The 14,051-nt window shown below is 42.1% G+C and overlaps 1 pseudogene; it reads left to right on the top strand.

Moving 5' to 3' along the window:
• The first annotated feature begins 8,405 nt into the window (after positions 1 to 8,405).
• LOC115765605 lies at positions 8,406 to 8,664 on the top strand (annotated as a pseudogene).
• Positions 8,665 to 14,051: the final 5,387 nt, after the last annotated feature.

Below are 14,051 nucleotides of genomic sequence, written 5' to 3'. Positions count from 1 at the left end.
TAAGCCTTGCAATATTAACACAAAAATTAGATGAAAAGGAACTTTTACTGTTTACTTCGCGATCGCCAAAACGTTACATTAAGAAATTCAATAAAGCATATACAAATGTATAGTAGACTTTATACAGAAGTTATTTATGAGATACTTTTCCAAAGTGCGAAGAGCAAATGAAATGAACCTATGTTAAATACACACAGCGTGGACCAATATGTCTGGCTTTTTGCTTGGTTTATTTGTATTTCATAATATCTTACTAATCCGTTCAAAAGTTATCAGCAGTTTTTACAAGCTGCTAACCACTGTGCAATCGCTCATGCAATTAGCCAAGACAGCAACCATAGTTTCAAGCCCAGCCCACTTTCGCACACATAAACCCACTCACACAAGTAAACGTGATTGCGCATGACATATGGGCAGTCCCGTTACCTGTTTAAGTTGTCAACGACAACGGTAGCCCCCCTACAGCTGATTTGAGACCTGAACAAACGAACAACAACGGCAACAACAAGAACAGCAGCAGCGTAACGCAGCACACATATGGCGACCAATCCATCAAAGGCGACAAACAACAACAATAACAAGAGCTCAGCAATGCAGTTAATCAGCACACACACACACGCATGTAAGCACGTGCAGACACAGGCATCAACACGATGCCGAAACCGATTCACTCACACGCATGCGCTTTCGCATGATGGAATGGAATGAAAATGAATGATTTCATTCTTCAGCCATCAGCTGCAGCCATTTTGATTTACGATTGCGTCGGTGTCGGTGTCGCCGTCGCCGTCGGTGTCGCCGTCGGCGTCGCCGTCGCTGCCTCTTCTTCATAGTTTTGCATAGCGGCCATGCGAAGGCGTCGCCCGTCAACGTTAGCCTTTGTTATTCGCTGCTGTTGTTGTTGTTGTTGTTGTTGTTGTCGGCATCTTCAGAGAGATAGAGAGAGACAGAGAGAGAGGGCTGCCATGATTCAAGGTAACGGTTAACTCACAAAAGGTAGTTAGTGAGAGTTACCCAAGGAAAATGAAGCCAGCAACGAGTATAGGAGAAAGGGGAGATGAGACGTACCCGGAGGTCTCTCAATTAAGCCAAACTGAATGCGTTCTGCTCGGCTGCGCTAGTTGCTTAAGTAACTATTTAGCATTTTATTTAAATAATAACTAATTGGCTTGACTAACTAATGCAGAGCTTTGGAAAAGATCCTCCACGATTACGGATTAGAACGTTAACTCTCTGTTGAGCAGATGTATGGGCAGATAGGCAGGGGTATCTCGAATCTGAATGGAAAGGGTTTTTTTAAAATAATAACATAATAATATAATAATAATATTAATGTGAATTAATGCATATATATATTTACTAAAATCTTTCAATGTTTTATTATGAAATAATTACATTTATTTGTTATTAATAAAGGGATGTAAGATATTCACAAAATAGCCAGGGCAAATTTCTTGAGAATGAAGAAGAAACAGACAAGTCCAAACTGTGACATAAATTAAGACATAGGTAGAACAGGCAGGTAAAATCATGAAAAATGAGTAGAAGCGACAAATAGTGCGAACTATTGTGTTACCGGTATATCAGTTATTACAAAACAACAGAACTACATTTTAAAGATAAATATACATACATGTGCTTCAAAAACATATATGAAAATCGCAAAGAAGGCGCTCTGCTCACAAGCAGAAAAAATAGTTTCAAAGTCAGATGTACAAACAATTTATTTGCCATCCTTCTTTCTATTTACACGTAAAAAATGTTACAATCATAATAAACATATTTTTCGCTTTAAAAAATATTCACAATACATTTCAGTGCTGATTTCCTTTAAAATTAACACATCTTTAGGGTTGACCCAACATTTATCTTAACTATCAATAAACGCTAAGCAAATGTCCTTGAAATATTGCCCAAATGTTAGCAGAGACAAACAACTTGTAAGTAGTTAAATAAGAGGACATAAAAAACAGAAACTGGCAATTTGAAGCACGTGCTCAGGCCGAATGCCAGAAGAGTTTATTGTGCCATCAGCTAAAGGAGCAAATAAAATTTTATTACCACTATAAATTTCAGCACTTGAAGCGGACCAAACGCAGACGCAGCAGACGCGTCGGCAGGTTCCTCTCCTGGCCTGGTCTGGTCTGGTTTCGTCTGGTGCTGAGGATAAGCCCACGCGATTTAGCGACGGTGTTGCATAAAGACGAACGAACGTAAGAGGCAAACGGCGATCAAGACGGAAGTGGCAGGGCTCAAGCTGGGCAGGGGCAAGGGGGAGTTGAGAACTGGACGCAGCGAGGCCTCTGCATTTTTCTCACATTTATCTTTTTTCGAGTGCTGCGTTTTATTGCGATTGGAAATTGAGCTTGTCAACGCGGCCGTCCGCGACGCTTGGCTAGTCCGGCTATCGATGGAGGCGAGGCTAGGGGAACGTCTGCTGTGTTGGCCAACAAGGGCTAAAGTGGCCAACAGCTGGCTCGGGTTTTGGGCGCGCGCGCTCTGCCCGCTGATAATAAAAATGTCAGCCGCTTGACGATTGCCGGTTCATAAATAAAGTTTTGCATTTGAATTGGAAATTGGGAATTGGAAAAGGGCGAAGCAGCGGAAGCAGAGGAAGCGTAGGAAGGAGAAGAGGGCGCGGGCGACGCTGGTTCAGACGTTAAGTCAAGGCAGAAGAGGCAAAGGGTATGTGGCTGTGCACTTGGCTAAATTAAGCGGGCAGGAGACGCATTTCTTACATTTAATTGGCGCTATTTAGCATTCACTAATGGACATGAGCCCAGTGTGCAGCACCTGCGCAGAGTCCAACCGTTGCAGCCCAGTTGGGAATATGAGCATGTAGACGATGTGGCAGAAACTTGAAGAACAAGAACTGATAATAAATCTAATTGACACATTTGCGCCGGTTGGCTACTGCAGTCCCAGGACAATTGACATGACTCCAAAGCCCATCCAAGCCGGCCAATAATATGTGAGTGCGTGCAATTAAAAGTGAGCTGCATTACTAATAGTAGTCGGAGGGGGGGACTGTCGGGTGGCAGTTGGCGGGACCTTCGGGGGGCAGGCCATCGATCAGTCAGACAACGATTGTTGCCATTGCTCGTAATTATGCCTAAAATGTTGACAATGTACACAATACATAAATTTGCGATCATATCGAATCATCCATCGCAACATGGCACGGCCCGTCGATCGAGCGATCGATCAATCTTTCGCTGGCCCTGCTGCCCCCGTTGTGATAACGCGCCAGGGCACCAGGTAGCTTGCCAATACGACGAACAAGTCAAGTGGATGGCTGGCTGGCTGGCTGGGCTCCATGTGATCCGTTGGTGACTGTGCGCTGTCTGTACTGTCCACACTGGACTTCATCTGTTGCCGTTGATTGGCAGGAGGAGGAAAAATGCTGCGCCGTTGCCTATTGGAAATTGATTGGCAACAACATGGCCAGCGCTGTGTTGTTGTCCTCCATCAGTGTTGTAATGAGGAATGCCTTCATTACAAGCCAAGCAATGCGTAAACGCAACGCACGCATGCGCATGGCCAAAACCAGAGACGGTGCCACAGTTGGAGCCAGGGCCAGACACAACACGCACTCACGCACTCACGCACGCACGCACCAGCCTGCTCACGCACGCAATGGCGACTGGTAGCGGGCGGATGGGCAAGGGAAGGGGCAGCTGGTAGCTGGTACTATACTATATAAGCAAAGATCTGTTGCAGCTTTATCGAGTTTTGTCACTGGCCGTATTGTTGCTGTTGCTGCTCTTGTTAAGTGCAAATGCGAACGCTTGTCGTCTGTTTAGTTTTTGTTGTCTTTTAATGAGAGAGCAAGCTTAAGTGTCTCCCCAACTTGCCTCACTCGTAACATTGTTCCACAATTGAATTGTTAAGTGCGGGCCCAACAAAAAATAAAGAAAAATAAAAAGAAACAGAAACAACAGCAGTCGCTACAAGAAACACCATTCCAAGCAGCCCCAACTCCAGTTGTCCAGTTGTCCAGCTGTCCATTTAGCCAGTTCCCAGTTGCGATTGCGTGTGAAAATTATAATTTCGTGTGCAGTTTTCAAGTGCGCACCACTGAACCAGCGAACCACTGAACCACCGAAACACCGCTTGACCATTGACCAACGACAAAGCGACTTTACTTCAAATGTTGTCAACAATTTGCAAGCGAGTTTTTCGCTTGGGTTTTCGGTTTCGCTTGTTCAACTTTTAAGTGTTAATTAAATTTCATTTTATTGCCCAAACGAAAGTGAACATAATTTTTTATTATTTCGTTAGTTTGTTGTTGTTGCTGTTGGTTTTGCTTTATTTCGCCTGCCTTATAGCTAATGTTGAACATTAAATTGAAGGCTCGGACCATAAATAACCCATTTTATGGCAGACGAAACAAATTAATGAGCAGCTCGGAAATTGTGCTGGAATTACCGAGCGAACCAGTCAACTAATTTGCCGTTAGAAATTCGAGTTATGCAAAAGGTCAAAAGGTGATTATTTGCAAAATATTTGAAATTAAATACAGCTCGTGGGGAAGACATTATTAATTTTCACTTTTTCAGACGAAAATTATATTTTTAATAACGAAAAACTTGAAGAATACTAAAAAAATGTTGCTTAGTCTATATAAAAGAAACGCGGTAGAAAAGCTGCTGACATATTAAATTCTACCTTCTATCTCTGCAGAAGATCTCTACCTAAAGCTTATTATAAAACAAAATTCTTGATATTATCTATTTGTTGTGCTTCAAATGTTTTTATTATTTGCAAACAGAATTCTATTCAAATAGTAAAAACATTTGAAACAGAATTCGGTTCAAAATAATAAAAACATTTGGAGCACAACAAATAGATAATATCTTATATCATATATTCATTCGCCGTGTCCTAGATGCTCATGACTAAGATAGAGTGAAAGATATAATCAATATATTTTTCTTAACTAAAAATTGTTACGCTTTCGTGAATATAACCAAAACTATTGATAGAACAAAATCTTGTTTAATTTCAACGATGATTTTCTTGAAAAAATTGCCAGATGAGAAAAAGGTTGAACAGTTAGAAACCTGCCTTGGACAACGTTTGGACTCCCACGGAGCGCACCAAATCAGCGGGATACGAGGTGAAAGTTGGGATTGCATAAGAACCAAAGCCGAAATATGCAATTGTATATAGTTTTCCCGAAAAACAGCAGATAAAATTGCGTAAGACACAATCAAGGCCTCAAACTCTGTGGCCCACAGGTGCGAATAGAATACCTAAGGCGTACAGGCCGTAAAAATGGACGAACGCTAACCCAAAATAGAGCAATTAACCTTGCCTACGTGACGCCGAGCGTCTTTAGGGCCTCACCAAGCAGCCACGTTAGGTCATTCAGTTTCATTTCGGCCTGTTTATAAACGAATGTTTGCCTAATTGTCAGTAAGTGCCTGCGATTATCGGAGCAAAGCGTAAGACTCCGCCAGGAGCTGTCATAGAATCCACACGCAATTAACTAACTATCGAACGATCTGTATGTCATTGCAGCAATAACATCTTATTAGTTAATTGGAAAATGTGTGTGGGCGAATCACAGAGAAGAGGAAATGGAAAGCACATATTTATTAGATAATAAAACTAGCCTTTTACCGATTACAGGGTATTTTATTGTTCATAATTAAGCAACTATTGAAACTAATGTCAGTGATAATTAAACAAGCCCGATTCATGTTTAACAGTTGAAAATTATTTCAGGGTATTTTGTAGTTCATATTAATGTAGGAATTTAAATATTTGCCAGTGGAAAATAAACAAGTCTTATAGCTGATTAAAGGGTATTTTAATGATGATATTTAAGCCGCCGTTGTAACTAATGCCAGTAAGCAATTAAATAAGTCTTTCACCGATTACAGGCTAATTTATTTTGATTTGTTATTAGGCAGCAGTTATAACTTTGGTTGGTAGACAACTAGACCTTTGCCCATGATAGGGTATATTATTGTTTATAATAACGGAGCAGCTGAAAATAATGCCAGTAGATAATTAAATACTCTTTTACCGATTACAGGGCATTGTTCATATTAAGGCACCAGGTTAAACTTATTTCGTGTAACAATAGGCTAGGGTAGCTCACCGATTGCAGGGTATTTGATTATTCAGTTATATTTTCGCTCATCTTTAGCCCTATTAACAATGTCACCGTCATCTGCAGCCATGTGCTCCACTCCCCGATCCATATAGATGCTTATTTACTTATTCAAATCGTTGAGATTTCCACTCCCCCTCCCTCCGCCCACCCACAACCATTTCATTTCCATTTCCCATCGCATGTCGACTGCCGCCCTGTCGCTGTCGCCCTGTCTCTATCCCTGTCCTATTCAACTTGCCGCCTGACACTTCTCTGACAGCGACAGGCCATGAGCAAAACTTTTGTTCTATATATTGTTTTTTTTTTTCTTTTTCTGTTCTCCGTTTCTGTGTCGCATTATTCAGAGAATATGAGCAAACCCCGGCAAGCAAAGCCAACTGGCAGAAATGCTAAAACAAAACGCAAAAGAGTCGCCCAGAGCCAGTGAATGTCATGACAGGCTCAGTGACTTCGGGACCCGGCCAAACAGAATTGCTGACTAACAGCCCTGTCGCGAAATATGAGTCCATTTCAGTGTAAGATACAGATACACAGCAGCTACAGATACACAATACACTCAGATACTTAGCTACACTCGGAGAAAGGGATGTGGCCGGCGGCCGTGCCGCCCCGGGGCCATATAAATGCTCTTAGCTTTGGCTCCACTGTGCGCACGTGCTTAAATACTTTGCCAGCAGCAACAACAGCAACAACAACAACATCTGAGCAAAATGGGAGAATACTTTTCAGGATGTGACACAAAATGCCGCCATCGTCGTCGCTGTCATCATTGTCTGCTTTAAAGATTACACAAAATATTTGTAAAAATACAAAACACAACAAGCGGTTGCCGAGGGGGTGCTGGTGCGGGCTGGTGGCGGAAGGGGGGGGGGGGGCACAAAACAAAAAAATAAACTCACAGCTTTACAAAAATAACAACTGCGGAGGCAGCAGCAGCAAAACGAAAGTCAAAGAAAATAAGCGAGGAAAAGCGAAAGAAAAACACACAAAAATATTTACAAAATATTTTCCACTTCAACGAAATGGAAAACGCGACCGCCCCTGCTGCAGACCCCCCCTTCACCTCCTCCTCTCTCCACCGACTGCTGCTGCTGCCGTGACACGACTTGAGTTGACTTGGCTTTTGTCTGTCCCTCGTCCTCCTATTCCGCCCCGCTCCTGAAACGTTCGTCTTTCCGCCTGTCAGCTCGTCTTTCCGTCTGGCAATGGCTCGTTGGCTCCGTCTCGGGCGCGCCCGCGTCGGCGCCGCCGCCTGGCAACGACAAAAAGAAAATGCAGCGCAGCGTGAAATGCCTCGGGAGCAACACCAGCAACACCAGCAACAACAGCAGCAACAACAACAGCAACAACAATGCAAATCAAATGCGCGCCAAAAACAAATTGCAAACTGAACTTGACTGAGAAATCAGCTGCAGCAAAGAAAAATTCACACAAATGCCGCTCGGTGCGAAAAGTATCTGCGTCTGTCTCTGTATCTGCAAGTGCAACTGCATCTGTATCTGTGTCTTTAGCATCTTGAAGTGTTCGCTTAAGTGAATTGTGTGTAAAAATTGCAACTAAACGAGCGCTAATGCGTAGCCTAGTTCAGAATTGAGCTGAGCATTTCATAAAAGTATCTTTGTATCTTTTAGCTGGCACTGCGGCAAATAAGATTTTAATTGATAGCATTTGCACTCACCAAAAAAAAGGAAGAACTCTAAACTGGTTTAGGTCAAAGAAAATCTTCATTCGAACTAGCTAAATGCTGACAGATATAGAAATATAGATATGGAAATTATATATAATCAGTATACGAAATAAATATATAAATGGAAGAATAATACTTATATAATCAATGAGAAGCTAACTTCTAGTTATATCATTTAATTATAGATTTAATTATGCCAGATATTTTGGAGAAATCTTCCAGCAGGAAATTGAAATGCGCTCTTCACATCAAATAGAGTTCTATAAATTTGCGTATTTTATTATTTGTATTTATATTATTTATATTTATAATCAAATGCAAAAACATATATTAATATTTGATGTACAGCACAAACCATAATTTCGTCTATAAATCTATTCTCGTGTCATTTTATAAATGGGATTATGTCTGTTCGGATTAGCTTAACTTTATACTTTTTTCACTTTTTAAACCAACTATTTCTCATTTTTGGCTATTTAACTATAAATATATTCAAGTTTCATTTTCAATAATATTGTCACTTCACAAGCTGCCTCATTCCTGAATAACATATATGCTACAAATACATAATCGGACTCGATATAATACTTGAAAATGTCGGAGGGAAGAAAGTCTGAAAGCGGGCACATTAGCTTGAAGGTCCTGTGCCAGGACGAAGCGGTCGTGCAATTCAAGATCAAGTAAACTAAAGAAAGCCTTTTTTAACCGCGCAGGCCTCTCCATGCAGGTGGCGCGATTTCGTTTCGATGGACAGCCGATGAATGTGACTGACACGCCCACCTCCCTAGAAATGGAGGAGGGCGACACAATGGAAGTGTACCAACAACAATCTGGCGGTCAAGTTGTTGATTAACTTGAGACGTTAAATTGATTTTATGACACATTTTGCAAGCCCGAATCATATTTTGATATTGTAAAGTTTAACTGATTTATTTGCATTTGCAGGAACAATACAAAACAAAAACAGTTTCATCCTAAGGAAGTAAGAATAAAACAAGTTTTCTGTAAATGCTTAAACAAACTTGCAAAGAGTATTTAAGTCTAATCAAACTTTATTTGAAGCGAAATAGTTTTCAAGTTTCATTTAATTGCCATTAAGTCAGCGGAAAGAACCCGAGTATCCCGTCTACAGGGCTACAAGCTCCTATCTATGCTAATGTGCCAGAAGAGCCTGGGCCCCAAATCCCTTTTAAAGGACGCGCTCATTGCACTCCCGAGACTGTGCTCTGTGTAACCCATGCCCTCTGCTCTATGATATGATAATTATATGGTGCCCGCAAAAAGCACACATAAAATGTTAAATTCATATTCGGCCGTAAAACTTCAGCACGGCAGGAAGCCAAACAGTGGATAGCCGGGGGGGGTGGCTGGGCAGGGGCACATAACATGGAGCGACAACTACAAGTCAAAATATAAAATGGAAAATGTGTGAATATTTCATTTGGTTTACCAACAACATAAAAACGCAGAAACGTAGCAACGAGCCGTTCCAAATGCCACATGTGGCAACAACAACAACAACAACAACGCACACGTCAATGTTAATTTAGTCAACGCCACACAAAACAGCACAAGCAACAAAGCAACAACAAATGAAACAATTCCATTGGGCATTGTTGTGGAGCTGCCTCACTCCGCGCCACCCTCTACCCTACACCCTACACCGACACCCCTCCGCAACGCCCCCGTCTGCCTGATTTCACATGTGCTTCTATGTCAACTTTCATGAAATTAGTTGGCAACATGACGAGCTGCCAGCGTCACCGCCCTGTGGCACAAACACGCCCATTAGCAGGCCTTGTCGGGATCCGGGGAATAGGTAGGTCGCCGGGGACGTTGTTGAGGGGGTGGAGGGTGGGCGGGTGGTGTGCCTAATGCGCAGCTGACACCTTGCCAAAGTAGTTTTCGCTGTTGCTGCGCGCGGTTAATTCACAGAGCCACAAAACAGCAACTGAAGCCGAAACCGAAACAGAAACCGACACCGAAACGTGGAGATCCCATTGGGGATTTAACCAACAGGCCTGCGGCTCAGCCTCAGCCTCAGTCTCGACCTCGGTTTCGGCTTGGGTTTGGGCCTGGCGCCGCTTCCTCTGACCACGCCTTCGGCTTCAGCTTTAGTGCACGTGCTGCAACACCGCAGCGCACAAACGACGCCGACGTCGACGCCGACGTCGACGCCGACGTCGACGCCAACGCCGACGCCGACGCTGCTGCCACAGGCGACGGCTGGCAACGGTTGGCATTGGCGTTGACGCTAATTAAAAAAATTTCAGTACCCCCTCTTCCCCCGACCTCTCCCTTGTTAGCCAGTGCCCTAGTCAGCTGGCCATTTAGTTTAATTATTACAAATGGCCGAGAACTAAAACCCAAATGCAAAAAATATTTACCCCAAATGCACTCGCTAATTAATTTAATTAAATTAAATGCGGATAACGGAAAATGTTGCAGCAATGTGGGAAAAATTAGTGAATTTTCTTTTAGAATTTAACAATAAATAAGTGGAAATGTTTTATAAAATGCACATTCCTTTTGAAGTCTAGAATGTCTAGAAAATTTAGAGCTTTGAAATTTACAATACCAATAACTAATAACTTTAAAGCTCAGCTTATATAATTACCAGAAAACATTTCCAAAATAAATGTAGTTCCTAAATTTTATCAGCTTCGGACTTGGATAGAGCTTTTATATAAAGAACATCCCGTTGATCTCAAAAGCTAGAGCTTTGAAATTTAGTTTTGATTTGTTTTTAATACTACAAAATCAAAAAGTTTAGTGCTGCGAGCAGTTCAAAGAAAAAATTTTTGATTCTGTCTAAATGCAGAGACTATAGGATCTCAAACTATTTTGGTAAAACTTATATCTGTATTTATTCCATAATAAATATCCAAATTTGATAGCCTGCTTTACTTCTTTAGCCAGTTAAGCTTGGCTATTTCGTCTTGACGTGGCAATCAACAGACTCCAAACATCCATTCACCCAGTTCAGCAAAATCAAGCCCAACCCAATCAAAGCCCAAACGTAACCCCCGCCTATGCGAAACGCAGCTGTTAAATCGATAAAAACATTTCAACTGCAATTTGGCTATCGGTTTTTGGCAGCGACTACTTGTAGATACAATATGCTCGATGGCCATGGCCACCGAGTTGTCCCCACATTAGATACAGATACACAGATTTAGATGTATGCCCACGGGAGTAGTCTTTGCCGTGTGTGTGTGCGCGCGGGCCGCGATTAGTCCGTAACGAGGAATCTGCACTGTACCATAACCAACGCAACAAGCGAGTCAGGCCGCAGCAGCCAAGAAGAAGCTGATGGCAACCCTGGCCTGGCCTGGCCCGGCCCGGCCCGGCTTGACCAGTCGCCCGGCCTGGCCGATAAGCTGAAACGCCGTTCCAGCTGGCCAGCCAGTCTGGCACGGCACGCACGGCCATATGGATGAAAAACTAAAAATGGCATTAAAACAACGTAATCGCAGACCGACGCACAGCTCGGGTAGATTTTCATTTTCATTTTCACAAGCGCATGGCGCAAAACGGAAAAACAACCCCGTCCACGGGGTAAGTTTTCCCGTGTGTGTGCGTGTTACTTTTTCCCTTTTATTTTTTGTGGGGTGGTTTTTATTCGCTCGCAAGTGCGTTGGCAACGCCAAGCGGCCTGCAAGTTATGCTATCTCAAGCCATTGAAGTTTTTCCATTTTCCGAGCGGGGCTCAAATTGACGCGGGAGGGTGCCAAATGCACATTCATTTAATTACACAAATCTACGTTATATTACAATTCGGGATTGCATTAAAATGTATTTGTTATTTTCTTACATTCTTGCTAAAACTCACTTGAGTTGGGTGAAGCGAATGGGATCGAAGTTTTACCTGCAATGAGACAAACAATTTAAAAAGAAAGGTTAGTAAAAAGTGTTATGAACTACTTTTTCGAATTGATTCAAGTAAGATTAAACTAAACTAATTCAAATTATATTTATATGGAGTATATATGGTCAGAAACTGTAGTTTTACAAGTTTTTTCAATTTTGTCTTTGGAGCTTGCATTTATAAATATAATAAAAATTGAGCTCAAAATGTTGAGAATTATAAGCGATAACTATGCGAAGGCTTATGCTTATCTATTATTATTCTTATCTATTATCTATATGCATCTATCTATCTATTATTATATGCACATTTTAACTGTAATACGGGTTACTGACAGCTATCGGAAATTTTGCTTCTAGAATAATACTGCCGAAAGTGCCCAAGCCCAAGTTTTCGATCAATTTAATCAGTATTTAAGCAAGTGGAGAATCCGCTTGTTTATGTTGCCATTTGTAGAATTGCCTGCTGCAAGATGGAGTTTTCACAATTTCAAGCTCGATTGCACCCAATTCCAGTGCTCAATTGCTGTGAATGTGGCACTTAATCGGCTGTAAGAAGCAATTAAGAAAAAGTCAACAGCAGACCCGCTAGCCAATTCCAAGTTTGCAGCAGCTGGTCAGGGTGTTGATTAAGCAGCCATAAAGGCAATGCGAGAGGGCGGTCGGCAGGCAGAGAGGTAGGTAGGTGGGGCAAGTCGCAGCTGAGGCGCAAAATCAACAACAGTTGCTAAGACAAATACGGGGCAAGAAGAAAAAATTACTTAATTAGCTGCTGCAAGATCCTTGGCCAGCTCCTTTTGGCCACAGAGCAGGCGAGCAAAAAAGCCCCGAGCCAAGTGTAAATTGAATGAAATATTCATGCAGAGATTTCGCGACAATGTGCGAGCCCAAAATTGGCAACGGTCAGTGAGAACGCGAACGCGAATGCGAATGTGGAATCGTCGTGGATGCTGATGTTTTATTGAATTGAAAATCTCATTATCACCTCGACGCATTCTTTGAATGCATTTGGAGGCGAATACAAAACAGGTACCAGATGCAGACGGAGTCCTACTCTCTGCGCCCGTCTGTCTGGGCGCAGAACGTGGAGCATCGGCATCGGAATCGTCAGATACTCGCAGCTAATTATCGTAATTATTGCAAATTTACAAATTGATATGAAATTGATTAGTGCCCCAGTGGAACGAAGACGACGAAGACGACGAACACGTTGATGTCGACTGGGTAGACAGCTCCTTGCCAGTTGCCAAGGAAACTCGTTTCTGGCAGAGATTCATCTCTCCCTCCCTGTCTCTCTCCCTGATTTGCACTTTTTGAGTGCCTGCGATTGCTTCAATAATTCGAAATGCTCAAAAAAGGTGTCAAAGTCAAGGATGCCAGCGATGGGAGCCTCGCACATGCACAGATATTTAAATAGAGTTGCCGTCGGGTCAGTGTGGCAACTCTGCAGATAGTCGCTCAATTTGTCCACGGCGTTGACGGCGCACAAAGAAACTCTTGTGGTGAGAACAAATTTTTCAATTAAGCCATTAATTCACTTCGCGCCACACACAAACAAATTTACCCACACACATGCACACACATACACACAAGCACACTCACACAACTCACACGATCATCATCATTGCCATCATCATCATTGCCGTTGTCGTTCCTTCTGTCGCATTATTTTATTAAGCATCCACATTCACATTCACATCCACATTCACGTCTACATTTACAAACATCCCAAAGTCCAAGCGTTGTCTCCAACTCAAATGTCTCTCTCTCGCTCCTGCACTCGTTCTGTACTGTTCCATTTCGCTCCCTCTCGTTGCCTGCCCCGCTGTTGCAATCGTTCTTGCTTATTTGCTCGTTGTGTCCACTTTTAAGCAAATTTTATTCATGTTTGCCTCTGTCTCCGTCCGACCAAAGTTGTTCTCTTTGTTGTTGCTGTTGTTGTTGTATCTGTTTCGTTTTGCTCACATTGTAAAGTTGTCGTCACACAAAGCCGCCCGTTTCCCATCTTTTAACAGAAATATTCTCCATGGCACGCAAATGAAATGAAATTATTTCAGCGCCAAGTTCTTAGCTGATCTGCGACTGAAGATGAAGATTAAACGAATTGTTTTTGGCATATTTTAAATTGGTTTCTGAACCGAAGGAAAACTTGTGAGCGTTAACATGTTTGAAATAAACAAATATGATAGATCAGTGGATTAATAGAAAGGAATCAAAAGATCGTACAGAAAAAATAACTTGATTATAATGGTGTGTGTTGAAATATAAAATAAGAGCATTGCTTAAATATTTCAAAACTACCTTTTGTGTTTTATAGTAGGGACACAAGACTCTTAAAAAGATTACATGTGCTAGATCTTCCACATATCGTCA

This window comes from Drosophila novamexicana, unplaced genomic scaffold (genome assembly GCF_003285875.2).
Source record: "Drosophila novamexicana strain 15010-1031.04,08,12 unplaced genomic scaffold, DnovRS2.1 tig00000986-arrow-arrow-pilon, whole genome shotgun sequence".
In the NCBI taxonomy this organism is placed as follows: domain Eukaryota; kingdom Metazoa; phylum Arthropoda; class Insecta; order Diptera; family Drosophilidae; genus Drosophila; species Drosophila novamexicana.
This window is presented reverse-complemented; position numbering and strand designations above follow the sequence as displayed.